Genomic DNA, 15,181 nt, shown 5'->3' with positions numbered 1-15,181 from the left:
GCTTAGACAGTGGAAACCCCCACAATTGACTATATTTTGGAAACTAGAGCTCCTAAGGAACTTATTTATATGTGTGGGGAGCACTTTGAACCCTCAAGTGTTTCACTAAAGATTATAATGTAGAGCCATGAAAACAAAATCATATTTTTGTCCACAAAAATGATTTTTAGCCCCAAATTTTTTATTTTACCAAGGGTAACAGGAGAAATTGGTCCCCAAAAGTTGTTGTCAAATTTATACACTGATACCCCTTATGTGGGAGAAACTTACTGTTTGGGCACGTCTGGGCTCGGAAGGGAAGTAGTGACATTTTGGAATGCAGACTTTGATGAAATGGTGTGGCTGGCGTCATGTCACGTTTGCAGAGCCCCTTATGTACCTAAACAGTAGAAACCCCCCACAAGTGACCTCATTTTGAAAACTAGATTCCCCCAAGGAACTTATCTAGATGTGCCTTAACAGTGGTAATGCCCAACAAGTGCCCCCTTTTTGGAATTAATATACTGTTTCTTGGTATGTGAATTTCATAATGTAGTGACAGGAAAGATATATATCTTTGTACCGTTTTAGTCACTAGATAGAAAATTATTTAGAGGTGAGAGTCCTCAGTGGTTGATACCTTTTAATGGCTAACTGAAAAGATGGTAACAAATTGCAAGCTTTCGAGACTATGCAGGTCCCTTCATCAGGCTAAGACTAAATCAAGTTCTGAAGAATTACATATTTATATACAACACAGCACAGAGAGAAAGAAGGCAATAGATAGGACAAGTGAGGTGAAGATGAATTATCATTATGTGAGAGGGAAGGCCATAAATATTGGAACAGTTCATAGACAAGGAAGTCTTAATGTTTTATGGTCCTCTTAATGGGTCTGGTTCTATGTTGCGATTACCCCAGAAGGTCTGAAGAGCAAATTCCTTAATTGATGTAAAAAGACCTGCTGACAAGGGAGGTGCAATAGTCATGATGAACACATCAGACGATATGAAAGAAGCAAACGGACAAGTTATGGACACACACTACTACAAAAAAATTGGAGTTGGATCCTACACAGGACTATTACAAGGAACTAAACAAGTTGAGGTGGAGGGGAAAGGGGGGAAGAAGAGGATTGGGGTGGATGAGGAGAGATCGGGCAGGGCTCAAAACACTTAAGGTGTGTGCACATGTTGCGGATTTTGATGCGTTTCCGCAGCGTTTTTGGATGCGCTGAATTGCATCAAATCCGCAGTGTAGTGCACCACCAATGTTATTCAATGGGAAATTGAGAATTGGTGTGCACGTGCTGCGGAAAAACATGCGCGGATTTACAGCGTTTTATTTTCCATGTCCATGTCAATTTTTTGTTTCTACACGCATTGACTACCATTGAGTCAGGCAAATCTGCAGCAACACCGCGGGTTTAAAAAGATCTGCAGTTTTGCTGCGCAGTTGCCTGTGAGAAACGCTGAAGATCGGGAGGAGGAAGAGTGTGTGGGCGGAGACTGTGTGTGTGGATGGAGACTGTGTGTGAGTGGAGATTATGCGGGTGTCTGCGTGTATCTGTGTGTGTGTGCGGGGGTCTGCATGTGTGTGCGAGGCTGTGTCTGTGTAGGCAGGCATTGTCCAATGGGACTACTAGTCCCATCTGCCTATGCCTGCAAAAGTGACAGCTAGCCGATGATGGGTCAATAGTAGTCCCATCATCCGGCTACTGTGTTCAAGTAATCCACTATATTGGTGACCACAAGTCAATGATCCCAAAAATTTTGTGGGTACTAAAATAAATAATTTTATTGTTGTAGCTTTAAAATAAATGCTTAACCCCTTCCCGACCTTTGACGCATACGCTGCGTCATGAAAGTCGGTGCCATTCCGACCCATGACGCAGCATATGCGTCATGGAAAGATCGCGTCCCTGCAGATCGGGTGAAAGGGTTAACTCCCATTTCACCCGATCTGCAGGGACAGGGGGAGTGATAGTTTAGCCCAGGGGGGGTGGCTTCACCCCCCCGTGGCTACGATCGCTCTGATTGGCTGTTGAAAGTGAAACTGCCAATCAGAGCGATTTGTAATATTTCACCTAAAAAAATGGTGAAATATTACAATCCAGCCATGGCCGATGCTGCAATATCATCGGCCATGGCTGGAAACACTAATGTGCACCCACCCCACCCCTCCGATCGCCCGCCCCAGCCCCTCGATCTGTGGTCCGCTCCCCTCGGTCCTGTGCTCCGCTCCCCCGTCCTCCTGCCCGCTGCCCCCGTGCTCCAATCACACCCCCCGTGCTCCAATCAAACCCCCCCGCACTCCGATCCCCCCCTGCACAGCGATTCTCCCCCCCGTGCTCCGATCCACCCGCCCGCACAGCGATCCCCCACTCCGTGCTCCGATCCACCCCCCCGTGTTCCGATCCACCCCCCCGTGCTCTGACGCCCCCCCCCGTGCCCTGATCTCCCCCCCCCTTATACTTACCTGGCCTCCCGGGGACCGTCCGTCTTCTTTCCTGGGCGCCGCCATCTTCCAAAATGGCGGGCGCATGTGCAGTGCGCCCGCTGAATCTGCCGGCCGGCAGATTCGTTCCAGAGTGAATTTTGATCACTGAGATAGGTTATATCTCAGTGATCAAAATAAAAAAAAAAGTAAATGACCCCCCCCCCCTTTGTCACCCCCATAGGTAGGGACAATAAAAAAAATAAATATTTTTTTTTTCCACTAAGGTTGGGGTAAGAACTAGGGTTAGGGTTAGGGCTAGGGGTAGGGTTCGGGATGTGCACACGTATTCTGGTCCTATGCGGATTTTTCCGCAGAGGATTTGATAAATCCGCAGTGCTAAACCGCTGCGGATTTATGGCGGATTTACCATGTTTTTTCTGCGCATTTCAATGCGGTTTTACAACTGCGATTTTCTATTGGAGCAGTTGTAAAACCGCTGCGGAATCCGCAGAAAGAAGTGACATGCTGCGGAATGTAAACCGCTGCGTTTCCGTGCAGTTTTTCCGCAGCATGTGTACAGCGATTTTTGTTTCCCGTAGGTTTACATTGAACTGTAAGCTCATGGGAAACTGCTGCGGATCCGCAGCGTTTTCCGCAGCGTGTGCACATACCTTTAGAATTAGGCTATGTGCACACGGTGCGGATTGGCCGCTGCGGATTCGCAGCAGTGTTCCATCAGGTTTACAGTACCATGTAAACATATGGAAAGCCAAATCCGCTGTGCCCATGGTGCGGAAAATACCGCGCGGGAACGCTGCGTTGTATTTTCCGCAGCATGTCAATTCTTTGTGCGGATTCCGCAGCGTTTTACACCTGTTTCTCAATAGGAATCCGCAGGTGAAATCCGGACAAAAAACAGTGGAAATCCGTGGTAAATCCGCAGGTAAAACGCAGTGCCTTTTACCCGCGGATTTTTCAAAAATGGTGCTGAAAAATCTCATACGAATCCGCAACGTTGGCACATAGCCTTAGGGCTAGGGTTGGGTTGGAATTAGGGTTGTGGTTAGGGTTAGGGGTGTGTTGGGGTTACGGGTGTGTTGGGGTTAGGGTTGTGATTAGGGTTACGGCTACAGTTGGGATAAGGTTTAGGGGTGTGTTGGAGTTAGAATTGAGGGGTTTCCACTGTTTAGGCACATCAGGGGGTCTCCAAACGCAACATGGCGCCACCATTGATTCCAGCCACTCTTGTATTCAAAAAGTCAAATGGTGCTCCCTCACTTCCGAGCCCCGACGTGTGCCCAAACGGTGGTTTACCCCCACATATGGGGTACCAGCATACTCAGGACAAACTGCGCAACAATTACTGGGGTCCAATTTCTCCTGTTACCCTTGAGAAAATAAAAAATTGCTTGCTAAAACATCATTTTTGAGGAAAGAAAAATGATTTTTTATTTTCACGGCTCTGCGTTGTAAACGTCTGTGAAGCACTTGGGGGTTCAAAGTGCTCACCACATATCTAGATAAGTTCCTTGGGGGGTCTAGTTTCCAAAATGGGGTCACTTGTGGGGGGTTTCTACTGTTTAGGCACACCAGGGGCTCTGCAAACGCAACATGACGTCCGCAGACCATTCCATCAAAGTCTGCATTTCAAAAGTCACTACTTCCCTTCTGAGCCCCGACGTGTGCCCAAACAGTGGTTTACCCCCACACATGGGGTATCAGCGTACTCAGGAGAAACTGGACAACAACTTTTGGGTCCAATTTCTCCTGTAACCCTTGGGAAAATAAAAAATTCTGGGCTAAAAAATCATTTTTGAGAAAAGAATTTTTTATTTTTTATTTTCATGGCTCTGCGTTAAAAACTTCTGTTAAGCACTTGAGGGTTCAAAGTGCTCACCACACATCTAGATTAGTTCCTTTGGGGGTCTAGTTTCCAAAATGGGGTCATTTGTGGGGGATCTCCAATGTTTAGGCACACAGGGGCTCTCCAAACGCGACATGGTGTCCGCTAATGATTGGAGCTAATTTTCCATTTATAAATGCCAAATGGCGTGCCTTCCCTTCTGAGCCCTGCCGTGTGCCCAAACAGTGGTTTACCCCCACATATGGGGTATCTGCGTACTCAGGACAAACTGGACAACAACATTTGTGGTCCAATTTCTCCTATTACCATTGGCAAAATAGGAAATTCCAGGCTAAAAAATCATTTTTGAGAAAAGAAAAATTATTTTTTATTTTCATGGCCCTGCATTATAAACTTCTGTGAAGCACCTGGGGGTTTAAAGTGCTCAGTATGCATCTAGATAAGTTCCTTGGGGGGTCTAGTTTCCAAAATGGGGTCACTTGTGGGGGAGCTCCATTGCATAGGCACACAGGGGCTCTCCAAATGCGACATGGTGTCCGCTAACAATTGGAGCTAATTTTCCATTCAAAAAGTCAAAAGGCACGCCTTCCCTTCCGAGCCCTGCCGTGTGCCCAAACAGTGGTTTACCCCCACATATGAGGTATCGGCGTACTTGGGAGAAATTGCTCAACAAATTTTAGGATCCATTTTATCCTATTGCCCATGTGAAAATGAAAAAATTGAGGCGAAAAGAAATTTTTTGTGAAAAAAAAGTACTTTTTCATTTTTACGGATCAATTTGTGAAGCAGCTGGGGGTTTAAAGGGCTCACTATCCATCTAGATTAGTTCCTTTGGGCGTCTAGTTTCCAAAATGGGGTCACTTGTGGGGGAGCTCTAATTTTTAGGCACACGGGGGCTCTCCAAACTTGACATGGTGTCCGCTAAAGAGTGCAGCTAATTTTTCATTCAAAAAGTCAAATGGCGCTCCTTCCCTTCCAAGCCCTGCTGTGCGCCCAAACAGTGGTTTACCCCCCACATATGAGGTATCAGCATACTCAGGACAAATTGGACAACAACTTTCGTGGTTCAGTTTCTCCTTTTACCATTGGGAAAATACAAAAATTGTTGCTGAAAAATCATTTTTGTGACTAAAAAGTTAAATGTTCATTTTTTCCTTCCCTGTTGCTTCTGCTGCTGTGAAGCATCTGAAGGGTTAATAAACTTCTGGAATGTGGTTTTGTGCACCTTGAGGAGTGCAGTTTTTAGAATGGTGTCACTTTTGGGTATTTTCAGCCGTATAGACCCCTCAAACTGACTTCAAATGTGAGGTGGTCCCTAAAAAAAATGGTTTTGTAAATTTCGTTGTAAAAATGAGAAATCGCTGGTCAAATTTTAACCCTTATAACTTCCTAGCAAAAAAAAAATTTTGTTTCCAAAATTGTGCTGATGTAAAGTAGACGTGTGGGAAATGTTATTTATTAACTATTTTGTGTCACATACCTCTCTGGTATAACAGAATAAAAATTCAAAATGTGAAAATTGCGAAATTTTCAAAATTTTCGCCAAATTTCCGTTTTTATCACAAATAAACACAGAATTTATTGACCTAAATTTACCACTAACATGAAGCCCAATATGTCACGAAAAAACAATCTCAGAACCGCTAGGATCCATTGAAGCGTTCCTGAGTTATTACCTCATAAAGGGACACTGGTCAGAATTGCAAAAAACGGCAAGGTCTTTAAGGTCAAAATAGGCTGGGTCATGAAGGGGTTAAAAGATTTTTTTATAGCAACAGTAGGAAAAGATGCTGGGTTAAATTATAAACAGGGATCATAATGCCATGGGGAAAACTAATTGTGCATAACAGCCAAACAACAAAACGTTTGAAACACAATAGCGTGATCCATTCAATGCCCAAGAAAATTCCAACCAAAAAGGCTACAAAAACATGTGTGCCTATATTAAAGGAAAGTGTCCCATCCTCAATGCAGCATTGAATGTCTCCCTATGCATTGTGATAATAGTCATGGAATGATAACAACACTAGATTTAATAATAAGGCATGTTACCTGTATGGCCATATGCTGTGCTTCTTTGGGAGGTAACATACCTTATTATTAAATCTAGTGTTATTTAGTCATCTGCAATTAAAGATACTAGGATTAAAGGGAACCTGTCACCCCCCCCCCCCCCCCCAGACGTTTGAAACTAAAAGAGCCACCTTGTGCAGCAGTAATGCTGCATTCTGACAAGGTGGCTCTTTTAGTTATTGGTGCTGTAAATGCAGAAATAATCTGTTTTGTAATTTGTCCGCAATATCTGTCTTCAGTCCTGGAGGCAGGCCTTTCCCCCCCCTGCTGCAGACGCCTCACAGCTGTCACTCAAGTCTTCTTGGCGCCGGGCGCCGCCTCCTCAGCGCTGTTTTGAAATCTGCTGGCGCCTGCGCTCTTCTGTCATGCCTGGGGCAGGCGCAGTGAGCGCTGCCCATCTGTCCTCATATGCAGTCTCGCTGACTGCGCCTGTGCGGCTGCCCTGCTTGTGAATCCCAGCCCCTCAGTGTCTTATGATTTATTCACACTGCGGGGCTGGGATTCCTGGGCATACGCACTGCGTGCTGTAGAAGGCGGAGGGACCTGGGTGAGTGGCTTAGACACACAGTGTGCATGCCCATGAATCACGCGGAACGGTATAAACGCCCTACCCAAAAGAAATTCATGAATTGCTGGTTTTTGTTCATTTTGCCTCCCAAAAATCGTAATAAAAAGTGATAAAAAAATGTCATGTGCCCAAAAATGGTACCGATAAAAACGTCAACTTATCCCGCAAAAAACAAAACCTCACATGACTCTGTGGGCCAAAAATTATAGCTCTCAAAATGTGGTGATGTAAAAACTATTTTTTGCAATAAAAAGCGTATTTTAGCATGTGACAGCTGCCTAACATAAAAAACCCGCTGTGAATAGTAAATAAAACCCCCTTTTATCACTCTCTTAGTTAGGAAAAAATGATAAAATAAAAAAATGTATTTATTTCTATTTTCCCATTATTGTTAGGGTTGGGGCTAAAGTTAGGGTTAGGGCTGGGGCTAAAGTTAGGGTTAGGGTTGGGGCTAAAATTTAGGGTTGGGGTTAGGGTTTGGATTACTTTCATAGTTGGGATTAGGGATAGTGGTGTGTAACGGTTAGGGGTGTTAGGGTTGGGATTAGGGTTAGGGGTGAGTTGGGGTTATGGGTGTGTTGGGATTACGGTTGTGGTTAGGGTTAGGATTAGGGGTGTGGTTGGGATTAGAATTAGGGTTTGGTTAGGGTTAGGGGTGCGTTCGGGTTAGGGGTGTGGTTATGGTTAGGGTTGGGATTTGGGTTAGGGGTGTGTTGGGGTTAGGGTTGGCATTAGAATTGGGGGCTTTCCACTGTTTAGGCACATCAGGTGCTCTCCAAACATGACATTGTGTCCGATCTCAATTCCAGCCAATTCTGCGTTGAAAAAGTAAAACTGCTCCTTCTCTTCCGAGCTCTGCTGTGCGCCCAAACAGTGGTTTACCCCACATATGGGGTATCAGCGTACTCAGGACAAACTGGACAACAACTTTTGTGGTCCAATTTCTCCTGTTACCCTTATAAAAATAAAAATTTGGGGGCTAAAAATCATTTTTGTGGGAAAAATGATTTTTTTTATTTTCATGGCTCTGTGTTATAAATTTTAGTGAAACACTTGGAGGTTCAAAGTTGTCACAACACATCTAGATAAGTTCATTGGGGGGTCTAATTTCCAAATTGTTGGCACTTGTGGGGGGTTTCTACTGTTTAGGCACATCAGTGGCTCTGCAAATGCAACATGACAACCGCAGACCATTCCATCAAAGTCTGCTTTCCAAAACAGCCCTACTTCCCTTTGGAGCTCTGACATGCCATGCACCCAAATGGTGGTTCCCCCCACATATTGAGTATCAGTATACTCAGGACAAATTGCACAACAACTTTTGGGGTCCAATTTCTCCTGATACCCTTGGGAACATAAAAAATTGGAGACGAAAAGATTATTTTTGTGAAACAAATATGATTTTTCATTTTTACAGCTCTGCATTATAAACCTCTGTGAAGCACTTGGGGTTTCAAAGTGCTCACAACACATCTAGATAAGTTCCATAGGGTTCTACGTTCCAAAATGGTGTCACTTGTCGGGGGTTTCCACTGTTTACTCACATCAAGTGCTCTCCAAACGCGACATGGCGTCCGATCTCAATTCCAGCCAATTTTGCATTGAAAAGTCAAACGGTGCTCCTTCCCTTCTGAGCTCTGCTGTGCGCCCAAACAGTGGTTTACCCCCACATATGGGGTATCTGCGTACTCAGGAAAAATTTTACAACAACTTTTGGGATCCAATATCTCCTGTTACCCTTGGTAAAATAAAACAAATTGGATCTGAAATATATTTTTGGGTGGAAAAAAGTTAAATGTTCATTTTTTTAAAAACATTCCAATAATCCCTGTGAAGCACCTGAATGGTTAATAAACTTCTTGAATATGGTTTTTAGCACCTTTAGAGGTGCAGTTTTTAGAATGGGTTTCACTTTTAGATATTTTCTATCATATAGACCCCTCAAAGTGACTTCAAATGTGATGTGGTCCCTTAAAAAAAATGGTGTTGTAAAAATGAGAAATCGCTGGTCAACTTTTAACCCTTATAACTCTTTAACAAAAAAAAATTTTGGTTCCAAAATTGTTCTGATGTAAAGTAGACATGTGGGAAATGTTACTTATTAAGTATTTTGTGTGATATATCTGTGTGATCTAAGGGCATGAAAATTCAAATTTGGAAAATTGCTAAATTTTCGCAAAATTTCTGCTTTTTTCACTAATAAATGCAAGTCATATCAAATAAATTGTACAACTCCCATGAAGTACAATATGTCTCAAGAAAACAATGTCAGAATGACCAGGATCCATAGAAGCGTTCCAGAGTTATAACCTCATAAAGGGACAGTGGTCAGAACTGTAAAAATTGGCCTGGTCATTAACGTGCAAACCACCCTTGGGGGTTAGTAGCCAGTAAAGGCTACATATACAGCTGTGAGCTGATATTAATAGCCTGGGAAGATCTATGGATATTAACTCCTTCCTAGGCTATAAACATTGGCCCCCAGTCGCTGGCTTTCCCTCTCTGGCGTAAAAAATTGCACTGGAGCTTTCACCATTTATTTTTCAATTAAACATACATTGCATTTAAGGCCAGGGTCACACTTGCGGGAAACTCGCATGAGTCTCGCACCTCAATTCAATACCCGGCACTGCCGCTGGTACTGGGATCGGAGCGATCAGTTGCATAGAAACGTACGCTCTGGTCCCGAGTGCTGGCGGCAGTGTCGGGTATTGAGGTGCGAGAGTCATGCGAGTTTCTTGCAAGTGTGACCCCAGCCTCACACAAATTTTGTGTGTGTGTCTTTATTTAACTCTTTATGTATCATTTTATTATGTTTATTACTGTAACACCCACAGGGTGTGACAAGGTATAGTGGACTCACTAGACCACTGATGGTGCAGTGGCGGCTGTATACCTGATACTCAAAAGACAGGAGAGTGGATCTCATAAACCAAAAGATATTTATTAACAAGGTAAAACATAAAGGGAAAAGGTGTCAGAGGGAAGAACCTCTGGATCACGACACTGTACCACATGGTGGAGCACCGGGCAAGGTGTACCCCTATCCAGGGATTCCACAGTCACAACACCAGGTGGCCTGAATACCGCGAAGCCAGGACCAGAGTGTTAGGTGTTGAGTTCCCGCCTCTGCACAGGGGGAATCTCAAACCATCTCTGCTGCGGTCTCCCATTCTTCTCCAGCCACAGTGGAGTCTGCTCAGCGGAAACATCGTTCCCAGCGTCTTGCTCAGTCTCACTCTGTGCATAGGATTACTGCTGCTTTGCCTGCTTCTGCTATTGAAGCCAGTGCTGGGCAGCGGCGAGCAGATGCTTTTGGGATCTAAGTCCTGCTTTTTCCCTTCTCAGCATGCCCAGGGTGAGATCTCCCATTGGAAATCGAGGGTCACATGCTCAGATGCTGCAGCGGTTCCCATTGGTCCTTTATTTGAAGGTCCTGAACGTGCTGCAGCTATATAAGCTGTACATGACCGCACAGCCATGCGCTAGTGTACATTTGTAAACGTGTGTGTGTGTTGTGAGTGAAAGTCGTTCATTAAAATCCCCTCCCTATTGGATGACTGTTCGTGGAAGGTGGGTTATTGTTATCTAGCGCCCAACTTAGTTACCAGCACGTTACGCACTATACAGCGCTTTCCTGACCCAAGCCAGGGTGGTTATTGGCGTTCGCCAGTGCGGCACCGCATGCACTCTTGTGCATCTGTTATTATTACTTTGGTTACGCTGACACCCCCTTAGCGGTGTCGAGCTCAAGTAGTCTAGTCGGACTCGGATCCCAAGTCTTGGGACTGAGCTTGGTGACTCCTTGCTTGCGCTCTTGTGTGCGGTACCGCGGCCCTGTGACTTAACAGGGTTCGCTTCCTTCACACAGGGTGAAGTTAACCCGTGTGTGTATTCACATTATACTGCCATATAGTCCGTCATTACTTGGCAGCAGGTTCCATCTCTGCACGGTGGACCCCGGGCTCCGAACGCATCTTAATCTATCTTATTATTTGGTGCATTCTGCTAGCCCTAACATTACACTAGCGCCAGGGTCTGGCTAGTAATGACTGACATACAGCAATCCTTGCGGTATATCCAGCAGCTGGAGGGTAGGTTGGCGGCTCTCGAGAGCTCAAGCTCAGCTGTGGATGTTACCGCAGTTGCTGTACAGGCTGCTAGCATGGCTGCAGCAACCTTGCCCACTGCCACCCCTGTTCCGACATTATCTCGCCTCCCGCTGCCAGAAAAATTTTCTGGAGATAGCAAATCTTGTAGGGAATTCGTGAGTCAGTGCTCTATTCATCTCGAGCTCCTGGCTGCACGTTTTCCCACAGAGCGAGCTGAGGTGGGATTTATTGTCTCTCTCTTGTCGGACAGGGCATTGGAATGGGCTACGCCGCTGTTTGGAGCGTGGCGATCATGTGGTGCAGAGTGCTCCGCTGTTTCTGAGCACTCTGAAACAGGTCTTTTTAGGACCTCAAGTCACCCATGATACTGCGCTCCAACTGCTGGCATTAACTCAGGGTGAGTCCTTGGTCAGCCATTTTGCCGTCCACTTCCGTACTTTAGTTTCTGAGCTGGAGTGGTCGGATAAAGCCCTTATCCCCATATTTTGGAAGGGGCTGGCTGATCACGTGAAGGACGCTCTGGCCACTAGGGAGATTCCTGCCACACTGGAGGAGTTAATAACTATCTCTACTCGTATTGACCTCCGTTTTAACGAGCGGAGGTTAGAACGAGCCCAGTGTAGGCAGTGGTTTCGGCTTGCTCCTACCTTCGCCAAACCTCTGGAATCTCCGGTCCTGGTTCCTGAGTCACATGAAGCCATGGAAGTGTCACGAGCGGGATCTAAGTCCCGTACCGCTTGTGCACTCAAGGTCTGTCATGTTTGCCAGCAGTCAGGACATCTTGCCAACAGATGTCCCCAGCGATCAAGGAAATGTCAGCGTCTAGTGGTAGTGGGTGGAGGTACACTAGACACGGCGATGTTTGCCTCCAAATTGTCCTTTAAGGGGACAATTATTATACGCTCATCCTCCCACTCGGTAGAGCTCTGCATGGATTCTGGGGCGGAGGGCAATTTTATGTCTTCTGCCTTCGCCCAACGGCACGCAATACCCCTGGTTATGCTAGCTCAACCAGTAATGGTACGAGTGGTGAATGGGTCGACACTGCCCTCACAGATAACACATCAGACCATCCCTTTTACTCTGTCCATGTCGCCATCCCATCAGGAGATTATATCTCTGCTCGTCATTCCTGAGGGAATTGATGAGGTCCTGTTGGGAATACCTTGGCTACGGTACCACTCTCCTCATATCGGGTGGTCCTCAGGCAGAATTCTGGGATTGGGTGAATCTTGTGGGGGTAGGTGTCAGAGGGAGTGCGTTCAGGTTGCTACTACAGAGGTACCCGCAGATCTTTCCTCTCTCCCCAAGCAATACTGGTCTTAAGCAGACGTGTTCTCCAAAAAGGCGGGGAGACCCTTCCGCTCCATCGCCCCTATGACTGTCCTATTGACCTGTTGCCTGGTGCTGAGCCTCCCCGGGGTCGAGTCTATCCGTTATCTCTCCTGGAGACGGAGGCAATGTCACAGTACATCCAGGAAAATCTGGCAATCGGGCAGGGTTCTTCGTGCAGAAGAAGAATGGGGAATTGCGTCCATGCCATCACCGTTAAGAATAAGTATCACTGGCCCCTGATATCTGAGCTCTTCGATAGGCTTCGGGGAGCAAGGGTATTTACTAAATTAGATCTGCGGGGTGCTTACAACCTGATTCGCATCCGTGAGGACGAATGGAAGACGGCTTTTAACACCAGGGATGGGCACTATGAATATCTGGTGATGCCCTTCGGGCTCTGTGATGCCCCTGCCGTCTTCCAAGACTTTGTGAACGACATCTTCCGGGATATGCTCTCCACCTCGGTCGTAGTCTATCTGGATGATATTCTCATCTACTCTCCAGATATTGACTCCCACCGCAGTCTTGTTTTCAAAGTCTTCGACCTCCTACGGGCAAACTCCCTCTATGCCAAGTTGGAGAAGTGTATGTTCGAGCAGTAGTCCTTACCTTTTCTGGGCTATATCATCTCCGCCCAGGGATTGGCTATGGATCCTGCCAAACTACAGGCTGTAATGGACTGGCAGGAACCCCATTCACTTAAAGCGGTGCAGCGCTTTATGGGGTTCATTAACTACTATCGTCAGTTCATCCCACACTTCTCAACTTTGGTAGCTCCCTTGGTTGCCCTCACCAAGAAGGGAGCTACTAATCCCAAGTTGTGGTCAGAGGAGGTCTCCAAGGCCTTTCTCTCGATTAAGTCACACTTCGCTAGCGCTCCCATCCTACATCGCCCCGATGTAGATAAGCCATTTGTCATGGAGGTGGATGCCTCTTCCGTTGGTGCTGGAGCAGTCCTTTTCCAAAAGGATGCTCAAGGTCGGAAGCATCCTTGCTTCTTCTTCTCCAAGACCTTCACACCAGCGGAGAGGAATTATTCCATCGGGGACAGGGAGTTGCTAGCCATGAAGTTAGCTTTTTCAGAGTGGGGACACCTCTTGGAGGGAGCTCGCTTTCCATTCCAAGTGTTCACTGACCACAAGACCTTGGTGTACCTGCAGACAGCCCAGCGGTTAAATTCTCGCCAGGCCAGATGGTCCTTGTTCTTCTCCCGTTTTCATTTCACCCTCCATTTTCTTTCTGGGCAGAAGAACATTCGGGCCGACGCTCTCTCTCGCTCCGTTGTGTCATCTGTGGAGAAGGAAGAGGAGCCTCGGCTTATTGTCCCCACTGAGAGCTTGAGAACTGTGGCCCCGATTTCGCTAGAGTCTGTGCCTCCGGGCAAGACTTTTGTACCATCCAGTTTGCGACCAGAGGTTCTCTCTTGGGCACACTCGTCCAGGGTGGGTGGACATTTTGGTTCCAAAAGGACATCTGAGTTACTGGCGAGGACATACTGGTGGCCGCATATGGCTCGTGATGTCACAGAATATGTTCGGGTGTGTGTCTCTTGCGCCAAGAACAAGTCCCCTTGGCAGCGGCCAGCTGGTTTGCTTTACCCTCTGCTGGTGGCGGACAGGCCCTGGGAGATGGTCGGGATGGACTTTGTAGTGGGCTTACCCAAGTCTCGTAACTGCACCATTATCTGGGTGATCACCGACTATTTTTCCAAAATGGTGCACTTGGTGCCTCTTCCACGGCTACCTTTTGCACGGGCTCTGGCTGTGTTGTTCATCAAACACATCTTTCGCCTACATGGTATGCCAGACAAAATTGTTAGTGACCGGGGTCCCCAGTTTGCGTCTCGATTCTGGAGAGAGCTTTGTCGTCTACTCAGTATTGAGTTGAATCTCTCTTCGGCATATCATCCCGAGACGAATGGGTTGGTAGGAAGGGCCAACCAGACCTTGGTCACATATTTACGACATTTTGTCTCTGCCAGGCAGGATGACTGGGCATCCTTGCTACCGTGGGCAGAGTTTGCGCTCAACAACGCCGTAGCCGACTTCACCGGTCAGACTCCATTCCTCCTAAATTACGGCCAGCATCCGCGTGTTCCTGTGCCCATGCCTGTGTCTTCCGCCGATTCAAGGGTGGCTGACTGGGCTGTGGAGGCACGGGACATTTGGGACTGCACTCAGGATGCCATTCGGGCCTCCAAGGAGAGAATGAGGTCCTCCGCCGATGCTCATCGGCGCCCCGCTCCGACCTTTGCTCCTGGAGACTTAGTGTGGCTCTCCGCCCGTAATATCAGGCTGCGTGTTGAGTCCACTAAGTTTGCATCTCGCTACTTGGGTCCCTTTAAGGTCCTCGAACAGGTTAACCCTGTGGTCTACCGTCTGGCCCTTCCTCCACGCTTGGGTATCATCGACACCTTTCATGTGACCCTCTTGAAATCCATATACTTGTCCCGGTTTCCCGAGTCATCTGCCGGGACATCGGGTTCGTCTACGGACGATTACGAGGTGAACGCTATTTTGGGGTGCAAGGTGGTACGTGGCAAAAAATTCTATTTGGTGGATTGGAAGGGTTATGGCCCAGAGGACAGGTCCTGGGAGCCTGCTGAACACATTCAAGCTCCACAGCTCATTGCTGCCTTTGAGCGTAGCGAAGTCCAAGGAGGGGGGGCCCTAGGAGGGGGGTAATGTTAGGTGTCGAGTTCCCGCCTCTGCACAGAATCTCGAACCATCTCTGCTGCGGTCTCCCATTCTTCTCCAGCCGCAGTGGAGTCTGCTCAGAGGAGACGTCATTCCCAGCGTCTTGCTCAGTCTC

This window comes from Ranitomeya imitator, chromosome 2, assembly GCF_032444005.1.
Source record: "Ranitomeya imitator isolate aRanImi1 chromosome 2, aRanImi1.pri, whole genome shotgun sequence".
Lineage (NCBI taxonomy): Eukaryota > Metazoa > Chordata > Amphibia > Anura > Dendrobatidae > Ranitomeya > Ranitomeya imitator.
This window is presented reverse-complemented; position numbering follows the sequence as displayed.